A 25,831-nucleotide genomic window follows, 5' to 3' on the forward strand; every position below is an offset into this window, starting at 1 on the left:
TTGCTGTGGGACACATTGAAAACTTTCATACAGATTATTTGCACAAAACTTACAGTCAGTTGTTGTGGCCGAGTGGTTAAGGCGATGGACTAGAAATCCATTGGGGTCTCCACGCGCAGGTTCGAATCCTGCCAACAACGAGAAACTTTTTAACATCGGCTACAATTTCAGAAGTTAACCTTTAGAATTTCTTCCATGTCAGTTTTATAAATAGGTGGCTTATTTTGGTGTCACTATTGCCCTTTCACATATTTATTATCGCTACCCCTTTCATATCTTTGCTATAACTCTCGTCCTACATTAGCGCTGGTGCAAACACTTCAAAATATTATACCCTGGCTCTCTCAGTCATACCATTCATGCACTTGAAACTTACTTTACCAATAAAAGAAGCAAATAGAAAAATAAAATAAAAGTGCTTGCTGGATTAGGCAAACACACTTCATAAAACTGCATTTTCTTTTCTATTCTCCCCGTGTTACAAGCTTAACTGCACCCTGTGTAATTTCTCTTAGCCTGCTGTCCCAGGAAGAGAATTTTATCTACAGGCTCTTTCCGTGTTTTTTTCCTAGTCTTTCTTTCCCTTTTCTTAGATTTGTAACTGTTCCTTTATGTGCTCTATTTAGGCGCCATTAATCTCATTTGAGCTCCTTGTACCTGCTGCTGTTTTCTCCACACCTCATACTGCCTTTTCCCTCTTTCTCTCTTTCTCTGAGGTTGGTGGCTACTTTCCAAAGCTTCTGATGCCCCAATGTTCCTTCATCTTGTTGTCAGACGTGAATTGGAAAAGCAACCAAATTAACAAGCCTTTACCACTCATACATGGCAGAGGTTTATACTTTAATTCAATGAGCTAAGAAAAGCGTGTTGTGGGGCCCCTACGAGCCATGGTGCTTGCTTCATCATAATTAGGCACGCAGTCATTAGCCACAGTTCTGATCATGGGTCACTGAGGTCAGTTTCAATAATTCCTCAAAAACCTAACCATGCAGTCCCCCCTAACTGTGTAGATATCTTGCTTTACTGCTGTTTGTGTGATTAGCTGGGAGGAGCTCATGGCAGCATCCTCCCTATAAAAGTGTAGATGGACCGCTCCTTAATTCTTTCTTGCTTCACATACAGATGGCTTGAGGAGGTACAGGGGAGATGCAGGTCTACTAGACAGTATAGAAGATCTGCACCAGGTGTGTTTCTCTGCATTGGTGTCCCATCACAGGCCCACAAGTGTATGTGTGATCTTTGACTCCTGGCAGTTCACAAGCAGGCGGCCAGGAAACAGTTTCAGCCTATCAACCACTGAGGAGACAAAGCCTTTGTATAAGGAATGAGGAAGCAATTAACACATTCAGCCTATCACAGGAGTTCCCTGAGTGTACCGAATTATAAATTCTCCATGTCACTGCATGTTATTGAGCCCAAGTAGCTCGCCGTGATCGTATAGTGGTTAGTACTCTGCGTTGTGGCCGCAGCAACCTCGGTTCGAATCCGAGTCACGGCATTGTGGTTGGCAATGTCACGGCAGTTGGGTTTTTCTTTTACAGAATTACCAAATGTACCAGTTGTTTTTGTAAAATGTCTATTAAAAACAGATCCTTTAAAATATTTAAACGATCTAACGACAAATTATTTTAACACACATGATTATAAGATGTAGCTATATTGTACCTACTAACATAAATTATCGTTCTTGAACCTATTTGCGGTGGGGGAATGGAGCTCTCCCCCATGCCAATCAGAATGCAGTTGCAGTTGAGTGACCTGTATTGTGGCTGTCTAGAGGGAATGCACAAATGTAGCTGTCTCGCAGCCCAATCCAGACGTCAATTGGAGACAGGTTTTCAGGCAAATAGAGCAGTAAGTGCAGAGAAATGCTCACTCTCTAAAAATGGCATTTATAAAGTAGTAAAGTTAAATCCAACCTCACCAGTAAATAGGATTTATCAATAAATAAATAAAGCTTCTCCTCTCTGATATGGAATTACCCCCCAAAAAGTATAAGGGAATACCCAATGCTAACCTACGAGAGGGGCAGACCTCACAGTAGTGAAAAATGTAATAGACTGTTTTGTACTACCAGGACATGCAAACTACCACAGTACATGTCTTACCTTTTACTTACATAGCATGATGCCCCTAGGACTACCTAGGGCCTACCTTTTGGTTAATTATATGTAATTAAATTGGAGTTTAAGGCTTGGCAAGTAGTTTTAAATGGCAAGTCGAAGTGGCAGTACACTGCAGCACAGGCACTGCAGTAGCAGGCTTGAGACAGGTTTGAAATGATACTTTTTTGGGCGGCACAATCAGTTCCTGGGTATATGGTATACCACTTTACAAGGGGCTTTCAAGTCAATGAAATCTGTCAGTCAGGTATACTCCAATTACACACATGATTAGGGAAGAAGCACGTTCACTTCAGCACTGATTAGTAGCAATAAAGTGATCAGAGTCTTAAGGCCAACAAAAAGATACAGCAAAATGCGTAGGTGAAAAGCAATAAGGTAGGGTTGAGGCCACCTTAAGAATGCAAGGTCTAACAAAAACAAACTAAGGATAACATGAGTAAAACATCAGGTTTCTCTACGGCATTTGGTGAGACAAGTGTGCCTTCTTTTATCTTCCATAAATGCAACCTTTCCCTGACCCCTTTATTATATAGCTCTTCAAGTAAAAAAGATAAAGCACTTACAAAGGAGCCTCAAATACTCAAAGATGGTAGACTTCTGTAATATGGGCCATAGACTAAAAGCAGCACGAAAACAGAGTGCAATAGGGTCCCAAAAACTTGAGTGCCACATGAGAGTATGCATGAAAGCCTATCCTTTTCCAAACTAGAGATATACTCATGCAATTTTTGTTTTTAGGAGAGAATGTGCCTGATGAAAAATACATTATTTTAAAAAAGTGCATTGCAGAATACCAGGAATTTGCTGTGGGACACCTTGAAAACTTTCATACAGATTATTTGCACAAAACTTACAGTCAGTTGTTGTGGCCGAGTGGTTAAGGCGATGGACTAGAAATCCATTGGGGTCTCCCCGCGCAGGTTCGAATCCTGCCAACAACGAGAAACTTTTTAACATCGGCTACAATTTCAGAAGTTAACCTTTAGAATTTCTTCCATGTCAGTTTTATAAATAGGTGGCTTATTTTGGTGTCACTATTGCCCTTTCACATATTTATTATCGCTACCCCTTTCATATCTTTGCTATAACTCTCGTCCTACATTAGCGCTGGTGCAAACACTTCAAATTATTATACCCTGGCTCTCTCAGTCATACCATTCATGCACTTGAAACTTACTTTACCAATAAAAGAAGCAAATAGAAAAATAAAATAAAAGTGCTTGCTGGATTAGGCAAACACACTTCATAAAACTGCATTTTCTTTTCTATTCTCCCCGTGTTACAAGCTTAACTGCTCCCTGTGTAATTTCTCTTAGCCTGCTGTCCCAGGAAGAGAATTTTATCTACAGGCTCTTTCCGGGTTTTTTTCCTAGTCTTTCTTTCCCTTTTCTTAGATTTGTAACTGTTCCTTTATGTGCTCTATTTAGGCGCCATTAATTTAATTTGAGCTCCTTGTACCTGCTGCTGTTTTCTCCACACCTCATACTGCCTTTTCCCTCTTTCTCTCTTTCTCTGAGGTTGGTGGCTACTTTCCAAAGCTTCTGATGCCCCAATGTTCCTTCATCTTGTTGTCAGACGTGAATTGGAAAAGCAACCAAATTAACAAGCCTTTACCACTCATACATGGCAGAGGTTTATACTTTCATTCAATGAGCTAAGAAAAGCGTGTTGTGGGGCCCCTACGAGCCATGGTGCTTGCTTCATCATAATTGGGCACGCAGTCATTAGCCACAGCTCTGATCATGGGTCACTGAGGTCAGTTTCAATAATTCCTCAAAAACCTATCCATGCAGTCCCCCCTAACTGTGTAGTTATCTTGCTTTACTGCTGTTTGTGTGATTAGCTGGGAGGAGCTCACGGCAGCATCCTCCCTATAAAAGTGTAGATGGACCGCTCCTTAACTTTTTCTTGCTTCACATACAGATGGCTTGAGGAGGTACAGGGGAGATGCAGGTCTAATAGACAGAATAGAAGATCTGCGCCAGGTGTGTTTCTCTGCATTGGTGTCCCATCACAGTCCCACAAGTGTATTTGTGATCTTTGACTTCTGGCAGTTCACAAGCAGGCGGCCAGGAAACGGTTTCAGCCTATCAACCACTGAGGAGACAAAGCCTTTGTATAAGGAATGAGGAAGCAATGAACACATTCAGCCTATCACAGGAGTTCCCTGAGTGTTTCGAATTATAAATTCTCCATGTCACTTTATGTTATTGAGCCCAAGTAGCTCGCCGTGATCGTATAGTGGTTAGTACTCTGCGTTGTGGCCGCAGCAACCTCGGTTCGAATCCGAGTCACGGCATTGTGGTTGGCAATGTCACGGCAGTTGGGTTTTTCTTTTACAGAATTACCAAATGTACCAGTTGTTTTTGTAAAATGTCTATTAAAAACAGATCCTTTAAAATATTTAAACGATCTAACGACAAATTATTTAAACACACATGATTATAAGATGTAGCCTTATTTTTGTTTTTAGGAGAGAATGTGCCTGCTGAAAAAAACATTATTTTTATAAAGTGCATTGCAGGATATCAGGAATTTTCTGTGGGACACCTTGAAAACTTTCATACAGATTATTTGCACAAAACTTGCAGGCAGTTGTTGTGGCCGAGTGGTTAAGGCGATGGACTAGAAATCCATTGGGGTCCCCCCGCGCAGGTTCGAATCCTGCCAACAACGAGAAACTTTTTAACATCGGCTACAATTTCAGAAGCTAACCTTTAGAATTTCTTCCATGTCAGTTTTATAAATAGGTGGCTTATTTTGGTGTCACTATTGCCCTTTCACATATTTATTATCGCTACCCCTTTCATATCTTTGCTATAACTCTCGTCCTACATTAGCGCTGGTGCAAACACTTCAAATTATTATACACTGGCTCTCTCAGTCATACCATTCATGCACTTGAAACTTACTTTACCAATAAAAGAAGCAAATAGAAAAATAAAACAAAAGTGCTTGCTGGATTAGGCAACACACTTCATAAAACTGCATTTTCTTTTCTATTCTCCCCGTGTTACAAGCTTAACTGCTCCCTGTGTAATTTCTCTTAGCCTGCTGTCCCAGGAAGAGAATTTTATCTACAGGCTCTTTCCCTGTTTTTTTCCTAGTCTTTCTTTCCCTTTTCTTAGATTTGTAACTGTTCCTTTATGTGCTCTATTTAGGCGCCATTAATCTAATTTGAGCTCCTTGTACCTGCTGCTGTTTTCTCCACACCTCATACTGCCTTTTCCCTCTTTCTCTCTTTCTCTGAGGTTGGTGGCTACTTTCCAAAGCTTCTGATGCCCCAATGTTCCTTCATCTTGTTGTCAGACGTGAATTGGAAAAGCAACCAAATTAACAAGCCTTTACCACTCATATATGGCAGAGGTTTATACTTTAATTGAGCTAAGAAAAGCGTGTTGTGGGGCCCCTACGAGCCATGGTGCTTGCTTCATCATAATTAGGCACGCAGTCATTAGCCACAGCTCTGATCATGGGTCACTGAGGTCAGTTTCAATAATTCCTCAAAAACTTAACCATGCAGTCCCCCCTAACTGTGTAGATATCTTGCTTTACTGCTGTTTGTGTGATTAGCTGGGAGGAGCTCATGGCAGCATCCTCCCTATAAAAGTGTAGATGGACCGCTCCTTAACTCTTTCTTGCTTCACATACAGATGGCTTGAGGAGGTACAGGGGAGATGCAGGTCTACTAGACAGTATAGAAGATCTGCACCAGGTGTGTTTCTCTGCATTGGTGTCCCATCACAGGCCCACAAGTGTATGTGTGATCTTTGACTCCTGGCAGTTCACAAGCAGGCGGCCAGGAAACAGTTTCAGCCTATCAACCACTGAGGAGACAAAGCCTTTGTATAAGGAATGAGGAAGCAATTAACACATTCAGCCTATCACAGGAGTTCCCTGAGTGTACCGAATTATAAATTCTCCATGTCACTGTATGTTATTGAGCCCAAGTAGCTCGCCGTGATCGTATAGTGGTTAGTACTCTGCGTTGTGGCTGCAGCAACCTCGGTTCAAATCCGAGTCACGGCATTGTGGTTGGCAATGTCACGGCAGTTGGGTTTTTCTTTTACAGAATTACCAAATGTACCAGTTGTTTTTGTAAAATGTCTATTAAAAACAGATCCTTTAAAATATTTAAACGATCTAACGACAAATTATTTTAACACACATGATTATAAGATGTAGCTATATTGTACCTACTGACATAAATTATCGTTCTTGAACCTATTTGCGGTGGGGGAATGGAGCTCTCCCCCATGCCAATCAGAATGCAGATGAATGCAGTTGCAGTTGAGTGACCTGTATTGTGGCTGTCTAGAGGGAATGCACAAATGTAGCTGTCTCGCAGCCCAATCCAGACGTCAATTGGAGACAGGTTTTCAGGCAAATAAAGCAGTAACTGCAGAGAAATGCTCACTCTCTAAAAATGGCATTTATAAAGTAGTAAAGTTAAATCCAACCTCACCAGTAAATAGGATTTATCAATAAATAAATAAAGCTTCTCCTCTCTGATATGGAATTACCCCCCAAAAAGTATAAGGGAATACCCAATGCTAACCTACGAGAGGGGCAGACCTCACAGAAGTGAAAAATGTAATAGACTGTTTTGTACTACCAGGACATGCAAACTACCACAGTACATGTCTTACCTTTTACTTACATAGCATGATGCCTCTAGGACTACCTAGGGCCTACCTTTTGGTTAATTATATGTAATAAAATTGGAGTTTAAGGCTTGGCAAGTAGTTTTAAATGGCAAGTCGAAGTGGCAGTACACTGCAGCACAGGCACTGCAGTAGCAGGCTTGAGACAGGTTTGAAATGATACTTTTTTGGGCGGCACAATCAGTTCCTGGGTATATGGTATACCACTTTACAAGGGGCTTTCAAGTCAATGAAATCTGTCAGTCAGGTATACTCCAATTACACACATGATTAGGGAAGAAGCACGTTCACTTCAGCACTGATTAGTAGCAATAAAGTGATCAGAGTCCTAAGGCCAACAAAAAGATACAGCAAAATGCGTAGGTGAAAAGCAATAAGGTAGGGTTGAGGCCACCTTAAGAATGCAAGGTCTAACAAAAACAAACTAAGGATAACATGAGTAAAACATCAGGTTTCTCTACGGCATTTGGTGAGACAAGTGTGCCTTCTTTCATCTTCCATAAATGCAACCTTTCCCTGACCCCTTTATTATATAGCTCTTCAAGTAAAAAAGATAAAGCACTTACAAAGGAGCCTCAAATACTCAAAGATGGTAGACTTCTGTAATATGGGCCATAGACTAAAAGCAGCACGAAAACAGAGTGCAATAGGGTCCCAAAAACTTGAGTGCCACATGAGAGTATGCGTGAAAGCCTATCCTTTTCCAAACTAGAGATATACTCATGCAATTTTTGTTTTTAGGAGAGAATGTGCCTGATGAAAAATACATTATTTTAAAAAAGTGCATTGCAGAATACCAGGAATTTGCTGTGGGACACCTTGAAAACTTTCATACAGATTATTTGCACAAAACTTACAGTCAGTTGTTGTGGCCGAGTGGTTAAGGCGATGGACTAGAAATCCATTGGGGTCTCCCTGCGCAGGTTCGAATCCTGCCAACAACGAGAAACTTTTTAACATCGGCTACAATTTCAGAAGTTAACCTTTAGAATTTCTTCCATGTCAGTTTTATAAATAGGTGGCTTATTTTGGTGTCACTATTGCCCTTTCACATATTTATTATCGCTACCCCTTTCATATCTTTGCTATAACTCTCGTCCTACATTAGCGCTGGTGCAAACACTTCAAATTATTATACCCTGGCTCTCTCAGTCATACCATTCATGCACTTGAAACTTACTTTACCAATAAAAGAAGCAAATAGAAAAATAAAATAAAAGTGCTTGCTGGATTAGGCAAACACACTTCATAAAACTGCATTTTCTTTTCTATTCTCCCCGTGTTACAAGCTTAACTGCTCCCTGTGTAATTTCTCTTAGCCTGCTGTCCCAGGAAGAGAATTTTATCTACATGCTCTTTCCCTGTTTTTTTCCTAGTCTTTCTTTCCCTTTTCTTAGATTTGTAACTGTTCCTTTATGTGCTCTATTTAGGCGCCATTAATCTAATTTGAGCTCCTTGTACCTGCTGCTGTTTTCTCCACACCTCATACTGCCTTTTCCCTCTTTCTCTCTTTCTCTGAGGTTGGTGGCTACTTTCCAAAGCTTCTGATGCCCCAATGTTCCTTCATCTTGTTGTCAGACGTGAATTGGAAAAGCAACCAAATTAACAAGCCTTTACCACTCATACATGGCAGAGGTTTATACTTTAATTCAATGAGCTAAGAAAAGCGTGTTGTGGGGCCCCTACGAGCCATGGTGCTTGCTTCATCATAATTGGGCACGCAGTCATTAGCCACAGCTCTGATCATGGGTCACTGAGGTCAGTTTCAATAATTCCTCAAAAACCTATCCATGCAGTCCCCCCTAACTGTGTAGTTATCTTGCTTTACTGCTGTTTGTGTGATTAGCTGGGAGGAGCTCACGGCAGCATCCTCCCTATAAAAGTGTAGATGGACCGCTCCTTAACTTTTTCTTGCTTCACATACAGATGGCTTGAGGAGGTACAGGGGAGATGCAGGTCTAATAGACAGAATAGAAGATCTGCGCCAGGTGTGTTTCTCTGCATTGGTGTCCCATCACAGTCCCACAAGTGTATTTGTGATCTTTGACTTCTGGCAGTTCACAAGCAGGCGGCCAGGAAACGGTTTCAGCCTATCAACCACTGAGGAGACAAAGCCTTTGTATAAGGAATGAGGAAGCAATGAACACATTCAGCCTATCACAGGAGTTCCCTGAGTGTTTCGAATTATAAATTCTCCATGTCACTTTATGTTATTGAGCCCAAGTAGCTCGCCGTGATCGTATAGTGGTTAGTACTCTGCGTTGTGGCCGCAGCAACCTCGGTTCGAATCCGAGTCACGGCATTGTGGTTGGCAATGTCACGGCAGTTGGGTTTTTCTTTTACAGAATTACCAAATGTACCAGTTGTTTTTGTAAAATGTCTATTAAAAACAGATCCTTTAAAATATTTAAACGATCTAACGACAAATTATTTAAACACACATGATTATAAGATGTAGCCTTATTTTTGTTTTTAGGAGAGAATGTGCCTGCTGAAAAAAACATTATTTTTATAAAGTGCATTGCAGGATATCAGGAATTTTCTGTGGGACACCTTGAAAACTTTCATACAGATTATTTGCACAAAACTTGCAGTCAGTTGTTGTGGCCGAGTGGTTAAGGCGATGGACTAGAAATCCATTGGGGTCCCCCCGCGCAGGTTCGAATCCTGCCAACAACGAGAAACTTTTTAACATCGGCTACAATTTCAGAAGCTAACCTTTAGAATTTCTTCCATGTCAGTTTTATAAATAGGTGGCTTATTTTGGTGTCACTATTGCCCTTTCACATATTTATTATCGCTACCCCTTTCATATCTTTGCTATAACTCTCGTCCTACATTAGCGCTGGTGCAAACACTTCAAATTATTATACACTGGCTCTCTCAGTCATACCATTCATGCACTTGAAACTTACTTTACCAATAAAAGAAGCAAATAGAAAAATAAAACAAAAGTGCTTGCTGGATTAGGCAACACACTTCATAAAACTGCATTTTCTTTTCTATTCTCCCCGTGTTACAAGCTTAACTGCTCCCTGTGTAATTTCTCTTAGCCTGCTGTCCCAGGAAGAGAATTTTATCTACAGGCTCTTTCCCTGTTTTTTTCCTAGTCTTTCTTTCCCTTTTCTTAGATTTGTAACTGTTCCTTTATGTGCTCTATTTAGGCGCCATTAATCTAATTTGAGCTCCTTGTACCTGCTGCTGTTTTCTCCACACCTCATACTGCCTTTTCCCTCTTTCTCTCTTTCTCTGAGGTTGGTGGCTACTTTCCAAAGCTTCTGATGCCCCAATGTTCCTTCATCTTGTTGTCAGACGTGAATTGGAAAAGCAACCAAATTAACAAGCCTTTACCACTCATACATGGCAGAGGTTTATACTTTAATTCAATGAGCTAAGAAAAGCGTGTTGTGGGGCCCCTACGAGCCATGGTGCTTGCTTCATCATAATTGGGCACGCAGTCATTAGCCACAGCTCTGATCATGGGTCACTGAGGTCAGTTTCAATAATTCCTCAAAAACCTATCCATGCAGTCCCCCCTAACTGTGTAGTTATCTTGCTTTACTGCTGTTTGTGTGATTAGCTGGGAGGAGCTCACGGCAGCATCCTCCCTATAAAAGTGTAGATGGACCGCTCCTTAACTTTTTCTTGCTTCACATACAGATGGCTTGAGGAGGTACAGGGGAGATGCAGGTCTAATAGACAGAATAGAAGATCTGCGCCAGGTGTGTTTCTCTGCATTGGTGTCCCATCACAGTCCCACAAGTGTATTTGTGATCTTTGACTTCTGGCAGTTCACAAGCAGGCGGCCAGGAAACGGTTTCAGCCTATCAACCACTGAGGAGACAAAGCCTTTGTATAAGGAATGAGGAAGCAATGAACACATTCAGCCTATCACAGGAGTTCCCTGAGTGTTTCGAATTATAAATTCTCCATGTCACTTTATGTTATTGAGCCCAAGTAGCTCGCCGTTATCGTATAGTGGTTAGTACTCTGCGTTGTGGCCGCAGCAACCTCGGTTCGAATCCGAGTCACGGCATTGTGGTTGGCAATGTCACGGCAGTTGGGTTTTTCTTTTACAGAATTACCAAATGTACCAGTTGTTTTTGTAAAATGTCTATTAAAAACAGATCCTTTAAAATATTTAAACGATCTAACGACAAATTATTTAAACACACATGATTATAAGATGTAGCCTTATTTTTGTTTTTAGGAGAGAATGTGCCTGCTGAAAAAAACATTATTTTTATAAAGTGCATTGCAGGATATCAGGAATTTTCTGTGGGACACCTTGAAAACTTTCATACAGATTATTTGCACAAAACTTGCAGTCAGTTGTTGTGGCCGAGTGGTTAAGGCGATGGACTAGAAATCCATTGGGGTCCCCCCGCGCAGGTTCGAATCCTGCCAACAACGAGAAACTTTTTAACATCGGCTACAATTTCAGAAGCTAACCTTTAGAATTTCTTCCATGTCAGTTTTATAAATAGGTGGCTTATTTTGGTGTCACTATTGCCCTTTCACATATTTATTATCGCTACCCCTTTCATATCTTTGCTATAACTCTCGTCCTACATTAGCGCTGGTGCAAACACTTCAAATTATTATACACTGGCTCTCTCAGTCATACCATTCATGCACTTGAAACTTACTTTACCAATAAAAGAAGCAAATAGAAAAATAAAACAAAAGTGCTTGCTGGATTAGGCAACACACTTCATAAAACTGCATTTTCTTTTCTATTCTCCCCGTGTTACAAGCTTAACTGCTCCCTGTGTAATTTCTCTTAGCCTGCTGTCCCAGGAAGAGAATTTTATCTACAGGCTCTTTCCGTGTTTTTTTCCTAGTCTTTCTTTCCTTTTTCTTAGATTTGTAACTGTTCCTTTACGTGCTCTATTTAGGCGCCATTAATCTCATTTGAGCTCCTTGTACCTGCTGCTGTTTTCTCCACACCTCATACTGCCTTTTCCCTCTTTCTCTCTTTCTCTGAGGTTGGTGGCTACTTTCCAAAGCTTCTGATGCCCCAATGTTCCTTCATCTTGTTGTCAGACGTGAATTGGAAAAGCAACCAAATTAACAAGCCTTTACCACTCATATATGGCAGAGGTTTATACTTTAATTGAGCTAAGAAAAGCGTGTTGTGGGGCCCCTACGAGCCATGGTGCTTGCTTCATCATAATTAGGCACGCAGTCATTAGCCACAGCTCTGATCATGGGTCACTGAGGTCAGTTTCAATAATTCCTCAAAAACCTAACCATGCAGTCCCCCCTAACTGTGTAGTTATCTTGCTTTACTGCTGTTTGTGTGATTAGCTGGGAGGAGCTGATGGCAGCATCCTCCCTATAAAAGTGTAGATGGACCGCTCCTTAACTCTTTCTTGCTTCACATACAGATGGCTTGAGGAGGTACAGGGGAGATGCAGGTCTACTAGACAGTATAGAAGATCTGCACCAGGTGTGTTTCTCTGCATTGGTGTCCCATCACAGGCCCACAAGTGTATGTGTGATCTTTGACTCCTGGCAGTTCACAAGCAGGCGGCCAGGAAACAGTTTCAGCCTATCAACCACTGAGGAGACAAAGCCTTTGTATAAGGAATGAGGAAGCAATTAACACATTCAGCCTATCACAGGAGTTCCCTGAGTGTACCGGATTATAAATTCTCCATGTCACTGTATGTTATTAAGCCCAAGTAGCTCGCCGTGATCGTATAGTGGTTAGTACTCTGCGTTGTGGCCGCAGCAACCTCGGTTCGAATCCGATTCACGGCATTGTGGTTGGCAATGTCACGGCAGTTGGGTTTTTCTTTTACAGAATTACCAAATGTACCAGTTGTTTTTGTAAAATGTCTATTAAAAACAGATCCTTTAAAATATTTAAACGATCTAACGACAAATTATTTTAACACACATGATTATAAGATGTAGCTATATTGTACCTACTGACATAAATTATCGTTCTTGAACCTATTTGCGGTGGGGGAATGGAGCTCTCCCCCATGCCAATCAGAATGCAGATGAATGCAGTTGCAGTTGAGTGACCTGTATTGTGGCTGTCTAGAGGGAATGCACAAATGTAGCTGTCTCGCAGCCCAATCCAGACGTCAATTGGAGACAGGTTTTCAGGCAAATAAAGCAGTAAGTGCAGAGAAATGCTCACTCTCTAAAAATGGCATTTATAAAGTAGTAAAGTTAAATCCAACCTCACCAGTAAATAGGATTTATCAATAAATAAATAAAGCTTCTCCTCTCTGATATGGAATTACCCCCCAAAAAGTATAAGGGAATACCCAATGCTAACCTACGAGAGGGGCAGACCTCACAGTAGTGAAAAATGTAATAGACTGTTTTGTACTACCAGGACATGCAAACTACCACAGTACATGTCTTACCTTTTACTTACATAGCATGATGCCTCTAGGACTACCTAGGGCCTACCTTTTGGTTAATTATATGTAATAAAATTGGAGTTTAAGGCTTGGCAAGTAGTTTTAAATGGCAAGTCGAAGTGGCAGTACACTGCAGCACAGGCACTGCAGTAGCAGGCTTGAGACAGGTTTGAAATGATACTTTTTTGGGCGGCACAATCAGTTCCTGGGTATATGGTATACCACTTTACAAGGGGCTTTCAAGTCAATGAAATCTGTCAGTCAGGTATACTCCAATTACACACATGATTAGGGAAGAAGCACGTTCACTTCAGCACTGATTAGTAGCAATAAAGTGATCAGAGTCCTAAGGCCAACAAAAAGATACAGCAAAATGCGTAGGTGAAAAGCAATAAGGTAGGGTTGAGGCCACCTTAAGAATGCAAGGTCTAACAAAAACAAACTAAGGATAACATGAGTAAAACATCAGGTTTCTCTACGGCATTTGGTGAGACAAGTGTGCCTTCTTTTATCTTCCATAAATGCAACCTTTCCCTGACCCCTTTATTATATAGCTCTTCAAGTAAAAAAGATAAAGCACTTACAAAGGAGCCTCAAATACTCAAAGATGGTAGACTTCTGTAATATGGGCCATAGACTAAAAGCAGCACGAAAACAGAGTGCAATAGGGTCCCAAAAACTTGAGTGCCACATGAGAGTATGCATGAAAGCCTATCCTTTTCCAAACTAGAGATATACTCATGCAATTTTTGTTTTTAGGAGAGAATGTGCCTGCTGAAAAATACATTATTTTAAAAAAGTGCATTGCAGAATACCAGGAATTTGCTGTGGGACACCTTGAAAACTTTCATACAGATTATTTGCACAAAACTTACAGTCAGTTGTTGTGGCCGAGTGATTAAGGCGATGGACTAGAAATCCATTGGGGTCTCCCCGCGCAGGTTCGAATCCTGCCAACAACGAGATACTTTTTAACATCGGCTACAATTTCAGAAGTTAACCTTTAGAATTTCTTCCATGTCAGTTTTATAAATAGGTGGCTTATTTTGGTGTCACTATTGCCCTTTCACATATTTATTATCGCTACCCCTTTCATATCTTTGCTATAACTCTCGTCCTACATTAGCGCTGGTGCAAACACTTCAAATTATTATACCCTGGCTCTCTCAGTCATACCATTCATGCACTTGAAACTTACTTTACCAATAAAAGAAGCAAATAGAAAAATAAAATAAAAGTGCTTGCTGGATTAGGCAAACACACTTCATAAAACTGCATTTTCTTTTCTATTCTCCCCGTGTTACAAGCTTAACTTCTCCCTGTGTAATTTCTCTTAGCCTGCTGTCCCAGGAAGAGAATTTTATCTACAGGCTCTTTCCGTGTTTTTTTCCTAGTCTTTCTTTCCCTTTTCTTAGATTTGTAACTGTTCCTTTATGTGCTCTATTTAGGCGCCATTAATCTCATTTGAGCTCCTTGTACCTGCTGCTGTTTTCTCCACACCTCATACTGCCTTTTCCCTCTTTCTCTCTTTCTCTGAGGTTTGGTGGCTACTTTCCAAAGCTTCTGATGCCCCAATGTTCCTTCATCTTGTTGTCAGACATGAATTGGAAAAGCAACCAAATTAACAAGCCTTTACCACTCATACATGGCAGAGGTTTATACTTTAATTCAATGAGCTAAGAAAAGCGTGTTGTGGGGCCCCTACGAGCCATGGTGCTTGCTTCATCATAATTGGGCGCGCAGTCATTAGCCACAGCTCTGATCATGGGTCACTGAGGTCAGTTTCAATAATTCCTCAAAAACCTAACCATGCAGTCCCCCCTAACTGTATAGCTATCTTGCTTTACTGCTGTTTGTGTGATTAGCTGGGAGGAGCTCACGGCAGCATCCTCCCTATAAAAGTATAGATGGACCGCTCCTTAATTTTTTCTTGCTTCACATACAGATGGCTTGAGGAGGTACAGGGGAGATGTAGGTCTAATAGACAGAATAGAAGATCTGCGCCAGGTGTGTTTCTCTGCATTGGTGTCCCATCACAGGCCAACAAGTGTATGTGTGATCTTTGACTTCTGGCAGTTCACAAGCAGGCAACCAGGAAACGGTTTCAGCCTATCAACCACTGAGGAGACAAAGCCTTTGTATAAGGAATGAGGAAGCAATGAACACATTCAGCCTATCACTGGAGTTCCCTGAGTGTTTCGAATTATAAATTCTCCATGTCACTGTATGTTATTGAGCCCAAGTAGCTCGCCGTGATCGTATAGTGGTTAGTACTCTGCGTTGTGGCTGCAGCAACCTCGGTTCGATACCGAGTCACGGCATTGTGGTTGGCAATGTCACGGCAGTTGGGTTTTTCTTTTACAGAATTACCAAATGTACCAGTTGTTTTTGTAAAATGTCTATTAAAAACAGATCCTTTAAAATATTTAAACGATTTAACGACAAATTATTTAAACACACATGATTATAAGATGTAGCCTTATTTTTGTTTTTAGGAGAGAATGTGCCTGCTGAAAAAAACTATTTTTAAAAAGTGCATTGCAGGATATCAGGAATTTTCTGTGGCACACCTTGAAAACTTTCATGCAGATTATTTGCACAAAACTTACAGTCAGTTGTTGTGGCTGAGTGGTTAAGGCGATGGACTAGAAATCCATTGGGGTCTCCCCGCGCAGGCTCGAATCCTGCCAACAACGAGAAACTTTTTAACATCGGCTACAATTTCAGAAGCTAACCTTTAGAATTTCTTCCATGTCAGTTTTATAAATAGGTGGCTTATTTTGGTGTCACTATTGCCCTTTCACATATTTATTATCGCTACCCCTTTCATATCTTTGCTATAACTCTCGTCCTACATTAGCGCTGGTGCAAACACTTCAAATTATTATACCCTGGCTCTCTCAGTCATACCATTCATGCACTTGAAACTTACTTTACCAATAAAAGAAGCAAATAGAAAAATAAAACAAAAGTGCTTGCTGGATTAGGCAACACACTTCATAAAACTGCATTTTCTTTTCTATTCTCCCCGTGTTACAAGCTTAACTGCTCCCTGTGTAATTTCTCTTAGCCTGCTGTCCCAGGAAGAGAATTTTATCTACAGGCTCTTTCCGTGTTTTTTTCCTAGTCTTTCTTTCCTTTGTCTTAGATTTGTAACTGTTCCTTTACGTGCTCTATTTAGGTGCCATTAATCTCATTTGAGCTCCTTGTACCTGCTGCTGTTTTCTCCACACCTCATACTGCCTTTTCCCTCTTTCTCTCTTTCTCTGAGGTTGGTGGCTACTTTCCAAAGCTTCTGATGCCCCAATGTTCCTTCATCTTGTTGTCAGACGTGAATTGGAAAAGCAACCAAATTAACAAGCCTTTACCACTCATATATGGCAGAGGTTTATACTTTAATTGAGCTAAGAAAAGCGTGTTGTGGGGCCCCTACGAGCCATGGTGCTTGCTTCATCATAATTAGGCATGCAGTCATTAGCCACAGCTCTGATCATGGGTCACGGAGGTCAGTTTCAATAATTCCTCAAAAACCTAACCATGCAGTCCCCCCTAACTGTGTAGTTATCTTGCTTTACTGCTGTTTGTGTGATTAGCTGGGAGGAGCTCACGGCAGCATCCTCCCTATAAAAGTGTAGATGGACCGCTCCTTAACTTTCTCTTACTTCACATACAGATGGCTTGAGGAAGTACAGGGGAGATGCAGGTCTAATAGACAGAATAGAAGATCTGCGCCAGGTGTGTTTCTCTGCATTGGTGTCCCATCACTGGCCCACAAGTGTATGTGTGATCTTTGACTTCTGGCAGTTCACAAGCAGGCGGCCAGGAAACGGTTTCAGCCTATCAACCACTGAGGAGACAAAGCCTTTGTATAAGGAATGAGGAAGCAATGAACACATTCAGCCTATCACAGGAGTTCCCTGAGTGTTCCGAATTATAAATTCTCCATGTCACTGTATGCTATTGAGCCCAAGTAGCTCGCCGTGATCGTATAGTGGTTAGTACTCTGCGTTGTGGCCGCAGCAACCTCGGTTCGAATCCGAGTGACGGCATTGTGGTTGGCAATGTCACGGCAGTTGGGTTTTTCTTTTACAGAATTACCAAATGTACCAGTTGCTTTTGTAAAATGTCTATTAAAAACAATTCCTTTAAAATATTTAAACGATCTAACGACAAATTATTTAAACACACATGATTATAAGATGTAGCCTTATTTTTGTTTTTAGGAGAGAATGTGCCTGCTGAAAAAAACATTATTTTTAAAAAGTGCATTGCAGAATATCAGGAATTTGCTGTGGGACACCTTGAAAACTTTCATACAGATTATTTGCACAAAACTTACAGTCAGTTTGGCTGAGTGGTTAAGGCGATGGACTAGAAATCCATTGGGGTCTCCCCGCGCAGGTTCGAATCCTGCCAACAACGAAACACTTTTTTACATCGGCTACAATTTCAGAAGTTAACCTTTAGAATTTCTTCCATGTTAGTTTTATAAATAGGTGGCTTATTTTGGTGTCACTATTGCCCTTTCACATATTTATTATCGCTACCCCTTTCATATCTTTGCTATAACTCTCGTCCTACATTAGCGCTGGTGCAAACACTTCAAATTATTATACCCTGGCTCTCAAAGTCATACCATTCATGCACTTGAAACTTACTTTACCAATAAAAGAAGCAAATAGAAAAATAAAACAAAAGTGCTTGCTGGATTAGGCAAACACACTTCATAAAACTGCATTTTCTTTTCTATTCTCCCCGTGTTACAAGCTTAACTGCTCCCTGTGTAATTTCTCTTAGCCTGCTGTCCCAGGAAGCGAATTTTATCTACAGGCTCTTTCCGTGTTTTTTTCCTAGTCTTTCTTTCCCTTTTCTTAGATTTGTAACTGTTCCTTTACGTGCTCTATTTAGGCGCCATTAATCTCATTTGAGCTCCTTGTACCTGCTGCTGTTTTCTCCACACCTCATACTGCCTTTTACCTCTTTCTCTTTTTCTCTGAGGTTGGTGGCTACTTTCCAAAGCTTCTGATGCCCCAATGTTCCTTCATCTTGTTGTCAGACGTGAATTGGAAAAGAAACCAAATTAACAAGCCTTTACCACTCATACATGTCAGAGGTTTATACTTTAATTCAATGAGCTAAGAAAAGCGTGTTATGGGGGCCCTACGAGCCATGGTGCTTGCTTCATCATAATTAGACACGCAGTCATAGCCACAGCTCTGATCATGGGTCACTGAGGTCAGTTTCAATAATTCCTCAAAAACCTAACCATGCAGTCCCCCCTAACTGTGTAGTTATCTTGCTTTACTGCTGTTTGTGTGATTAGCTGGGAGGAGCTCACGGCAGCATCCTCCCTATAAAAGTGTAGATGGACCGCTCCTTAACTCTTTCTTGCTTCACATACAGATGGCTTGAGGAGGTACAGGGGAGATGCAGGTCTACTAGACAGAATAGAAGATCTGCGCCAGGTGTGTTTCTCTGCATTGGTGTCCCATCACAGGCCCACAAGTGTATATGTGATCTTTGACTCCTGGCAGTTCACAAGCAGGCGGCCAGGAAATGGTTTCAGCCTATTAACCACTAAGGAGACAAAGCCTTTGTATAAGGAATGAGGAAGCAATGAACACATTCAGCCTATCACAGGAGTTCCCTGAGGGTATACAACCTTTACCACGCGACTTTTACCACAACCTACCTTTACCACGCAATTTTTACAACGCAGGATCCATTACAACGAAGTACCATTACAACGCATGTATTTACAACGCAGATACTTTTACCACGCATACCAGTACAACGTAAGTATTGCTAAGTATATAATTTTATCAAAAATATTATAAGTTTGGGTTTTGGGGTAAAGGGGTATTTTTAGGGTTTAGGGTCAGTTTTGGGTTTTTGGGTAAAGGGGTATTTTTAGGGTTCAGGGTCAGTTTGGGGTTTTTGGGTAAAGGGGTATTTTTAGGGTTCAGGGTCAGTTTTCAGTTTTTGGGGTAAAGGGGTATTTTTAGGGTTTAGGGTCAGTTTTGGGTTTTTGGGTAAAGGGGTATTTTTAGGGTTCAGGGTCAGTTTTGGGTGTTTGGGTAAAGGGGTATTTTTAGGGTTCAGGGTCAGTTTTCAGTTTTTGGGGTAAAGGGGTATTTTTAGGGTTCAGGGTCAGTTTTCAGTTTTTGGGTAAAGGGGTATTTTTAGGGTTCAGGGTCAGTTTTCAGTTTTTGGGTAAAGGGGTATTTTTAGGGTTCAGGGTCAGTTTTCAGTTTTTGGGTAAAGGGGTATTTTTAGGGTTCAGGGTCAGTTTTCAGTTTTTGGGTAAAGGGGTATTTTTAGGGTTCAGGGTCAGTTTTTGTTTTTTGGGGTAAAGGGGTACAGGACAAATTAAATTAAATTAAATAATTAAATTAAATTAAATAAAAATAAATTAATTAAATTAAATTAAATTAAATAATTAAATTAAATAAAAATAAATTAAATTAAATTAATTAAATTAAATTAAATTAAATCAAATTAATTAAAATAAAATAAAATAAATTAAATTACATTAATTAAATTAATTTACAATAAATTAAATTAATTAAATTAAATTACATTAAATTAAATTAATTAAATTAAATTAAATTAAATTAATTTAATTAAATTACATTAAATTACATTAAATTAATTAAATTCAATTAAAATAAATTGATTATATTAAATTACATTAAATTAAATTAAATTAAATTAAATTAAATTAATTTAATTTAATTAAATTAATTAAATTAAATGACATTAAATTAAATTAATTAAATTAAATTAAATTAAATTAATTTAATTAAATTACATTAAATTACATTAAATATATTAAATTAAATTAAATTAAATTAATTAAAATAAATTAAATTAAATTAAATAAATTAAATTAAATTAAATTAAATTAATTTTAATTAATTTACATTTCAAAAAATATTATATACTTACTAATACTTACGTTGTAATGGTATGCGTTGTAAAGGTATCTGCGTTGTAAATACATGCGTTGTAATGGTACTTCGTTGTAATGGATCCTGCATTGTAAAAATTGCGTGGTAAAGGTAGGCGTGGTAAAAGTATGCGTTGTAACGTCATACATCCTTCCCTGAGTGTTCCGAATTATAAATTCTCCATGTCACTGTATGTTATTGATTCAGAAAAGGGGGTGGTGATGAACAGAGTGTCTGAATTAAGCAGACCACTCTTACCCAGTCCAAAGATCAGGGCTTGATCCATCACCGTTATTTAGCTCACTGCCCCATCCCAGCTCAGAACCTGGCTATATGCAAATTAGTCTGTCCCTGGCCCAGTGCATCATGGGAACAGGGCAGACCAAACTACCAAGCCAATTCTTCACCAGAAAGGATACAAGCTACCGGGGACCGGTTTCTGGCATTTCAGCCTCGTCGGACCGGCTTGCTTGAATCCTGATGGAGCAGTGAGCAAGGGACTCATGTCTGAGTATACCCTGCCACACCTATAGTGGCCAAAAACGATTCAGAAAAGGGGGTGGTGATGAACAGAGTGTCTGAATTAAGCAGACCACTCTTACCCAGTCCAAAGATCAGGGCTTGATCCATCACCGTTATTTAGCTCACTGCCCCATCCCAGCTCAGAACCTGGCTATATGCAAATTAGTCTGTCCCTGGCCCAGTGCATCATGGGAACAGGGCAGACCAAACTACCAAGCCAATTCTTCACCAGAAAGGATACAAGCTACCGGGGACCGGTTTCTGGCATTTCAGCCTCGTCGGCCCGGCTTGCTTGAATCCTGATGGAGCAGTGAGCAAGGGACTCATGTCTGAGTATACCCTGCCACACCTATAGTGGCCAAAAACGATTCAGAAAAGGGGGTGGTGATGAACAGAGTGTCTGAATTAAGCAGACCACTCTTACCCAGTCCAAAGATCAGGGCTTGATCCATCACCGTTATTTAGCTCACTGCCCCATCCCAGCTCAGAACCTGGCTATATGCAAATTAGTCTGTCCCTGGCCCAGTGCATCATGGGAACAGGGCAGACCAAACTACCAAGCCAATTCTTCACCAGAAAGGATACAAGCTACCGGGGACCGGTTTCTGGCATTTCAGCCTCGTCGGCCCGGCTTGCTTGAATCCTGATGGAGCAGTGAGCAAGGGACTCATGTCTGAGTATACCCTGCCACACCTATAGTGGCCAAAAACGATTCAGAAAAGGGGGTGGTGATGAACAGAGTGTCTGAATTAAGCAGACCACTCTTACCCAGTCCAAAGATCAGGGCTTGATCCATCACCGTTATTTAGCTCACTGCCCCATCCCAGCTCAGAACCTGGCTATATGCAAATTAGTCTGTCCCTGGCCCAGTGCATCATGGGAACAGGGCAGACCAAACTACCAAGCCAATTCTTCACCAGAAAGGATACAAGCTACCGGGGACCGGTTTCTGGCATTTCAGCCTCGTTGGCCCGGCTTGCTTGAATCCTGATGGAGCAGTGAGCAAGGGACTCATGTATACAGCCAGGTTCTGAAACTGGGATGGTGCAATGAGCTAAAAAACGGTGTTGGATCTAGCCCTGATCTCTTGACTGGGTGAGAGTATTCTGCTTAATTCAGAGACTCTGTCCATCACCACCCCTTGTTGTAAATATTTTTGTCCACCCTAAGCGTGGAAGGGTATACTCAGATGTGAGTCCCTTGCTCATTGCACCATCAGGATTCAAGCAAGCCGGGCCGAAGACGGCTGAAATGCCAGAAACCGGTCCCCGGAAGCTTGTTTCCTTCCCAGTGTAAGAATTGGCTTTTGTAGTCTGGTCTGCCCTGTTCCCATGATGCACTGGGCCAGGGACAGACTAATTTGCATACAGCCAGGTTCTGAAACTGGGATGGTGCAATGAGCTAAAAAACGGTGTTGGATCTAGCCCTGATCTCTTGACTGGGTGAGAGTATTCTGCTTAATTCAGAGACTCTGTCCATCACCACCCCTTGTTGTAAATATTTTTGTCCACCCTAAGCGTGGAAGGGTATACTCAGATGTGAGTCCCTTGCTCATTGCACCATCAGGATTCAAGCAAGCCGGGCCGAAGACGGCTGAAATGCCAGAAACCGGTCCCCGGAAGCTTGTTTCCTTCCCAGTGTAAGAATTGGCTTTTGTAGTCTGGTCTGCCCTGTTCCCATGATGCACTGGGCCAGGGACAGACTAATTTGCATACAGCCAGGTTCTGAAACTGGGATGGTGCAATGAGCTAAAAAACGGTGTTGGATCTAGCCCTGATCTCTTGACTGGGTGAGAGTATTCTGCTTAATTCAGAGACTCTGTCCATCACCACCCCTTGTTGTAAATACTGTATGTTATTGAGCCCAAGTAGCTTGCCGTGATCGTAAATTGGTTAGTACTCTGCGTTGTGACCGCAGCAACCTCGGTCGAATCCGAGTCACGGCATTGTGGTTGGCAATGTCACGGCAGTTGGGTTTTTCTTTTACAGAATTACCAAATGTACCAGTTGTTTTTGTAAAATGTCTATTAAAAACAGATCCTTTAAAATATTTAAACGATCTAACGACAAATTATTTAAACACACATGATTATAAGATGTAGCTATATTGTACCTACTGACATAAATTATCGTTCTTGAACCTATTTGCGGTGGGGGGAATGGAGCTCTCCCCCATGCCAATCAGAATGCAGTTGCAGTTGAGTGACCTGTGTTGTGGCTGTCTAGAGGGAATGCACAAATGTAGCTGTCTCGCAGCCCAATCCAGACGTCAATTGGAGACAGGTTTTCAGGCAAATAGAGCAGTAAGTGCAGAGAAATGCTCACTCTCTAAAAATGGCATTTATAAAATAGTAAAGTTAAATCCAACCTCACCAGTAAATAGGATTTATCAATAAATAAATAAAGCTTCTCCTCTCTGATATGGAATTAGCCCCCAAAAAGTATAAGGGAATACCCAATGCTAACCTATGAGAGGGGCAGACCTCACAGTAGTGAAAAATGTAATAGACTGTTTGGTACTACCAGGACATGCAAACTACTACAGTACATGTCTTACCTTTTACTTACATAGCATGATGCCCCTAGGACTACCTAGGGCCTACCTTAGGGGTTAATTATATGTAATAACATTGGAGTTTAAGGCTTGGCAAGTAGTTTTAAATGGCAAGTCGAAGTGGCAGTACACTGCAGCACAGGCACTGCAGTAGCAGGCTTGAGACAGGTTTGAAATGCTACTTCTTTGGGCGGCACAATCAGTCCCTGGGTATATGGTATACCACTTTACAAGGGGCTTTCAAGTAAATTAAATCTGTCAGTCAGGTATACTCCAATTACACACATGATTAGGGAAGAAGCACGTGCACTTCAGCACTGATTAGTAGCGATAAAGTGATCAGAGTCCTAAGGCCAACAAAAAGATACAGCAAAATGCATAGGTGAAAAGCAATAAGGTAGGGTTGAGGCCACCTTAAGAATGCAAGGTCTAACAAAAACAAACTAAGGATAACATGAGTAAAACATCAGGTTTCTCCATGGCATTTGGTGAGACAAGTGTGCCTTCTTTTATCTTCCATAAATGCAATCTTTCCCTGACCCCTTTATTATATAGCTCTTCAAGTAAAAAAGATAAAGCACTTACAAAGGAGCCTCAAATACTCAAAGATGGTAGACTTCTGTAATATGGGCCATAGACTAAAAGCAGCACGAAAACAGAGTGCAATAGGGTCCCAAAAACTTGAGTGCCACATGAGAGTATGCATTAAAGCCTATCCTTTTCCAAACTAGAGATATACTCATGCAATTTTTGTTTTTAGGAGAGAATGTGCCTGCTGAAAAAATACATTATTTTTAAAAAGTGCATTGCAGAATACCAGGAATTTGCTGTGGGACACCTTGAAAACTTTCATACAGATTATTTGCACAAAACTTACAGTCAGTTGTTGTGGCCGAGTGGTTAAGGCGATGGAGTAGAAATCCATTGGGGTCTCCCCGCGCAGGTTCGAATCCTGCCAAAAACGAGAAGCATTTTAACATCGGCTACAATTTCAGAAGTTAACCTTTAGAATTTCTTCCATGTCAGTTTTATAAATAGGTGGCTTATTTTGGTGTCACTATTGCCCTTTCACATATTTATTATCGCTCCCCCTTTCATATCTTTGCTATAACTCTCGTCCTACGTTAGCGCTGGTGCAAACACTTCAAATTATTATACCCTGGCTCTCTCAGTCATACCATTCATGCACTTGAAACTTACTTTACCAATAAAAGAAGCAAATAGGCGTGGCCAAGATGGCGGAGTGAGCGGACGCGTCTCGCTACAGCTCCTGCCAACGGCCTGAATTAGGCACCGGTTCCGGCACCTTTTCTGACCGAACTCACTGGTATGGGCTGCCGGAGCCGTTCTAGCACCGGAGCGGAGCAGCAAGCAGCTTCGTGGGGCGCCGTGGACGGAAGCTCCACGGAACAACGGCCCGGACGAGTGGAGAGCCCATCCCCCCCTCCGTCCTGAAAGCGAGGCCGAAGTACGGAAGGCGCAGCCGAGCGGAGGTACCCAGCCGGGCCTGAGACGGGGCCCATCCGGAAGCTACTGTTCCAGGTGCGGAGCCTCCTGCGGGTGCTGCCGGGGGAACGGATGAGGGGGAGAAACTGCCCTGGCGACAGGACGAGTGCGACAGCCCTGCAGACAGCGGAGGACGGCAGCGGCAGCACGCAAGGACCACGGAGGTGAGCGCGGCCCCAGCGCACGACAGGCGGGGGGTGCCGAGGCGGCCCTGGAGCAGTGTGGGGGTGTGTGGGGCAGCGAGCCTCCCCGCGGGCATTTCGGCCCGGGGTCTGCTGGGCCCTGCCTATATTGAACTGTTTGGGCCCCCGTGAGGGCCCCAGTCCCGGGGCATTCCCTGCCTCCCTGTGCACCGAGCGGAGCCTCCCGAGGATCTTCATTGGGGAAGCCTGTTGAGCGCGTCAGGGGCCCTCAACTGGAGCTGTTTGGCCCTAGGCACCGGGGGCACATGTCATTGAACCAGCGGCCCCTGACCCTCGGCGGATAAAAGCGGCACCCAGCTTCCCAGGCGGCCCGAACTTTCTTCTTCTTCGAGGGTCCTGATCCCACAGCATGGGCTCTACGTCTGGCTTGCCGCTGGGAGCCGAGCGGGAGACGGGAAAGACGTGCCACGATCCTGCGCCACGATTTGAGGAGGGGTCTTTGAGAGAGAATAGCCCGCGGGGGGCCCAACGTTGGTGGCAAGCTCGCCGCGACTAGTGAACAGCGACCAGACAGGGGGCCGCGGAGGAAGGGGCGCCTGGGCCCCCGCAACGGAGGAATGTCCACGAGTAGGCCGCCCCGAGGCAAGACAGTGAAGGAGATGTTTTCTAAATCGCACTCCCATCAGCTGAAGGATGCCACGGCCCTCGCACCGAAGAAGGCGGAACAGGCCCTGGAGGAGGGTGCGGAACCCATTACGAAGGCCTTCCTGGAGTCCCTCTTCGCCACCCTGAGAGACGACATCCAAACCCTTAAGACTGAGTTCTCCAGTGAGATTCGAGAGGTGCGACGCGAAATGGACGGCATAGGCGAACGGGTGGCGGATTTGGAGACCAAGGGCGACGAGCGGGAAACGGAACTCTCAACTCAGCAACAGGAGATCATTCGCCTACACGATCAACAGGTGGATCTGCAGCTTCACCTGG

At 42.2% G+C, this 25,831-nt stretch overlaps 13 non-coding genes across 13 annotated transcripts; all 13 read left to right on the top strand.

Moving 5' to 3' along the window:
• Positions 1-58: 58 nt before the first annotated feature.
• Positions 59-140, top strand: TRNAS-AGA (transfer RNA serine (anticodon AGA)). Its single transcript has one exon. It is a non-coding gene; the product is annotated as a tRNA-Ser (tRNA).
• Positions 141-1,426: 1,286 nt separating this feature from the next.
• On the top strand, positions 1,427-1,498 carry TRNAH-GUG (transfer RNA histidin (anticodon GUG)). The gene has a single exon. It is a non-coding gene; the product is annotated as a tRNA-His (tRNA).
• Positions 1,499-2,985: 1,487 nt separating this feature from the next.
• On the top strand, positions 2,986-3,067 carry TRNAS-AGA (transfer RNA serine (anticodon AGA)). The gene has a single exon. It is a non-coding gene; the product is annotated as a tRNA-Ser (tRNA).
• Positions 3,068-4,353: 1,286 nt separating this feature from the next.
• TRNAH-GUG (transfer RNA histidin (anticodon GUG)) lies at positions 4,354-4,425 on the top strand. Its single transcript has one exon. It is a non-coding gene; the product is annotated as a tRNA-His (tRNA).
• A 295-nt stretch (positions 4,426-4,720) lies between these two features.
• On the top strand, positions 4,721-4,802 carry TRNAS-AGA (transfer RNA serine (anticodon AGA)). The gene has a single exon. It is a non-coding gene; the product is annotated as a tRNA-Ser (tRNA).
• Positions 4,803-7,652: 2,850 nt separating this feature from the next.
• On the top strand, positions 7,653-7,734 carry TRNAS-AGA (transfer RNA serine (anticodon AGA)). The gene has a single exon. It is a non-coding gene; the product is annotated as a tRNA-Ser (tRNA).
• A 1,286-nt stretch (positions 7,735-9,020) lies between these two features.
• TRNAH-GUG (transfer RNA histidin (anticodon GUG)) lies at positions 9,021-9,092 on the top strand. The gene has a single exon. It is a non-coding gene; the product is annotated as a tRNA-His (tRNA).
• A 295-nt stretch (positions 9,093-9,387) lies between these two features.
• TRNAS-AGA (transfer RNA serine (anticodon AGA)) lies at positions 9,388-9,469 on the top strand. Its single transcript has one exon. It is a non-coding gene; the product is annotated as a tRNA-Ser (tRNA).
• A 1,652-nt stretch (positions 9,470-11,121) lies between these two features.
• Positions 11,122-11,203, top strand: TRNAS-AGA (transfer RNA serine (anticodon AGA)). The gene has a single exon. It is a non-coding gene; the product is annotated as a tRNA-Ser (tRNA).
• A 2,850-nt stretch (positions 11,204-14,053) lies between these two features.
• On the top strand, positions 14,054-14,135 carry TRNAS-AGA (transfer RNA serine (anticodon AGA)). The gene has a single exon. It is a non-coding gene; the product is annotated as a tRNA-Ser (tRNA).
• A 1,652-nt stretch (positions 14,136-15,787) lies between these two features.
• TRNAS-AGA (transfer RNA serine (anticodon AGA)) lies at positions 15,788-15,869 on the top strand. Its single transcript has one exon. It is a non-coding gene; the product is annotated as a tRNA-Ser (tRNA).
• A 1,644-nt stretch (positions 15,870-17,513) lies between these two features.
• On the top strand, positions 17,514-17,600 carry TRNAS-AGA (transfer RNA serine (anticodon AGA)). Its single transcript has one exon. It is a non-coding gene; the product is annotated as a tRNA-Ser (tRNA).
• A 6,480-nt stretch (positions 17,601-24,080) lies between these two features.
• Positions 24,081-24,162, top strand: TRNAS-AGA (transfer RNA serine (anticodon AGA)). The gene has a single exon. It is a non-coding gene; the product is annotated as a tRNA-Ser (tRNA).
• Positions 24,163-25,831: the final 1,669 nt, after the last annotated feature.

Source organism: Lissotriton helveticus, chromosome 12, assembly GCF_964261635.1.
Source record: "Lissotriton helveticus chromosome 12, aLisHel1.1, whole genome shotgun sequence".
Taxonomy (NCBI): domain Eukaryota; kingdom Metazoa; phylum Chordata; class Amphibia; order Caudata; family Salamandridae; genus Lissotriton; species Lissotriton helveticus.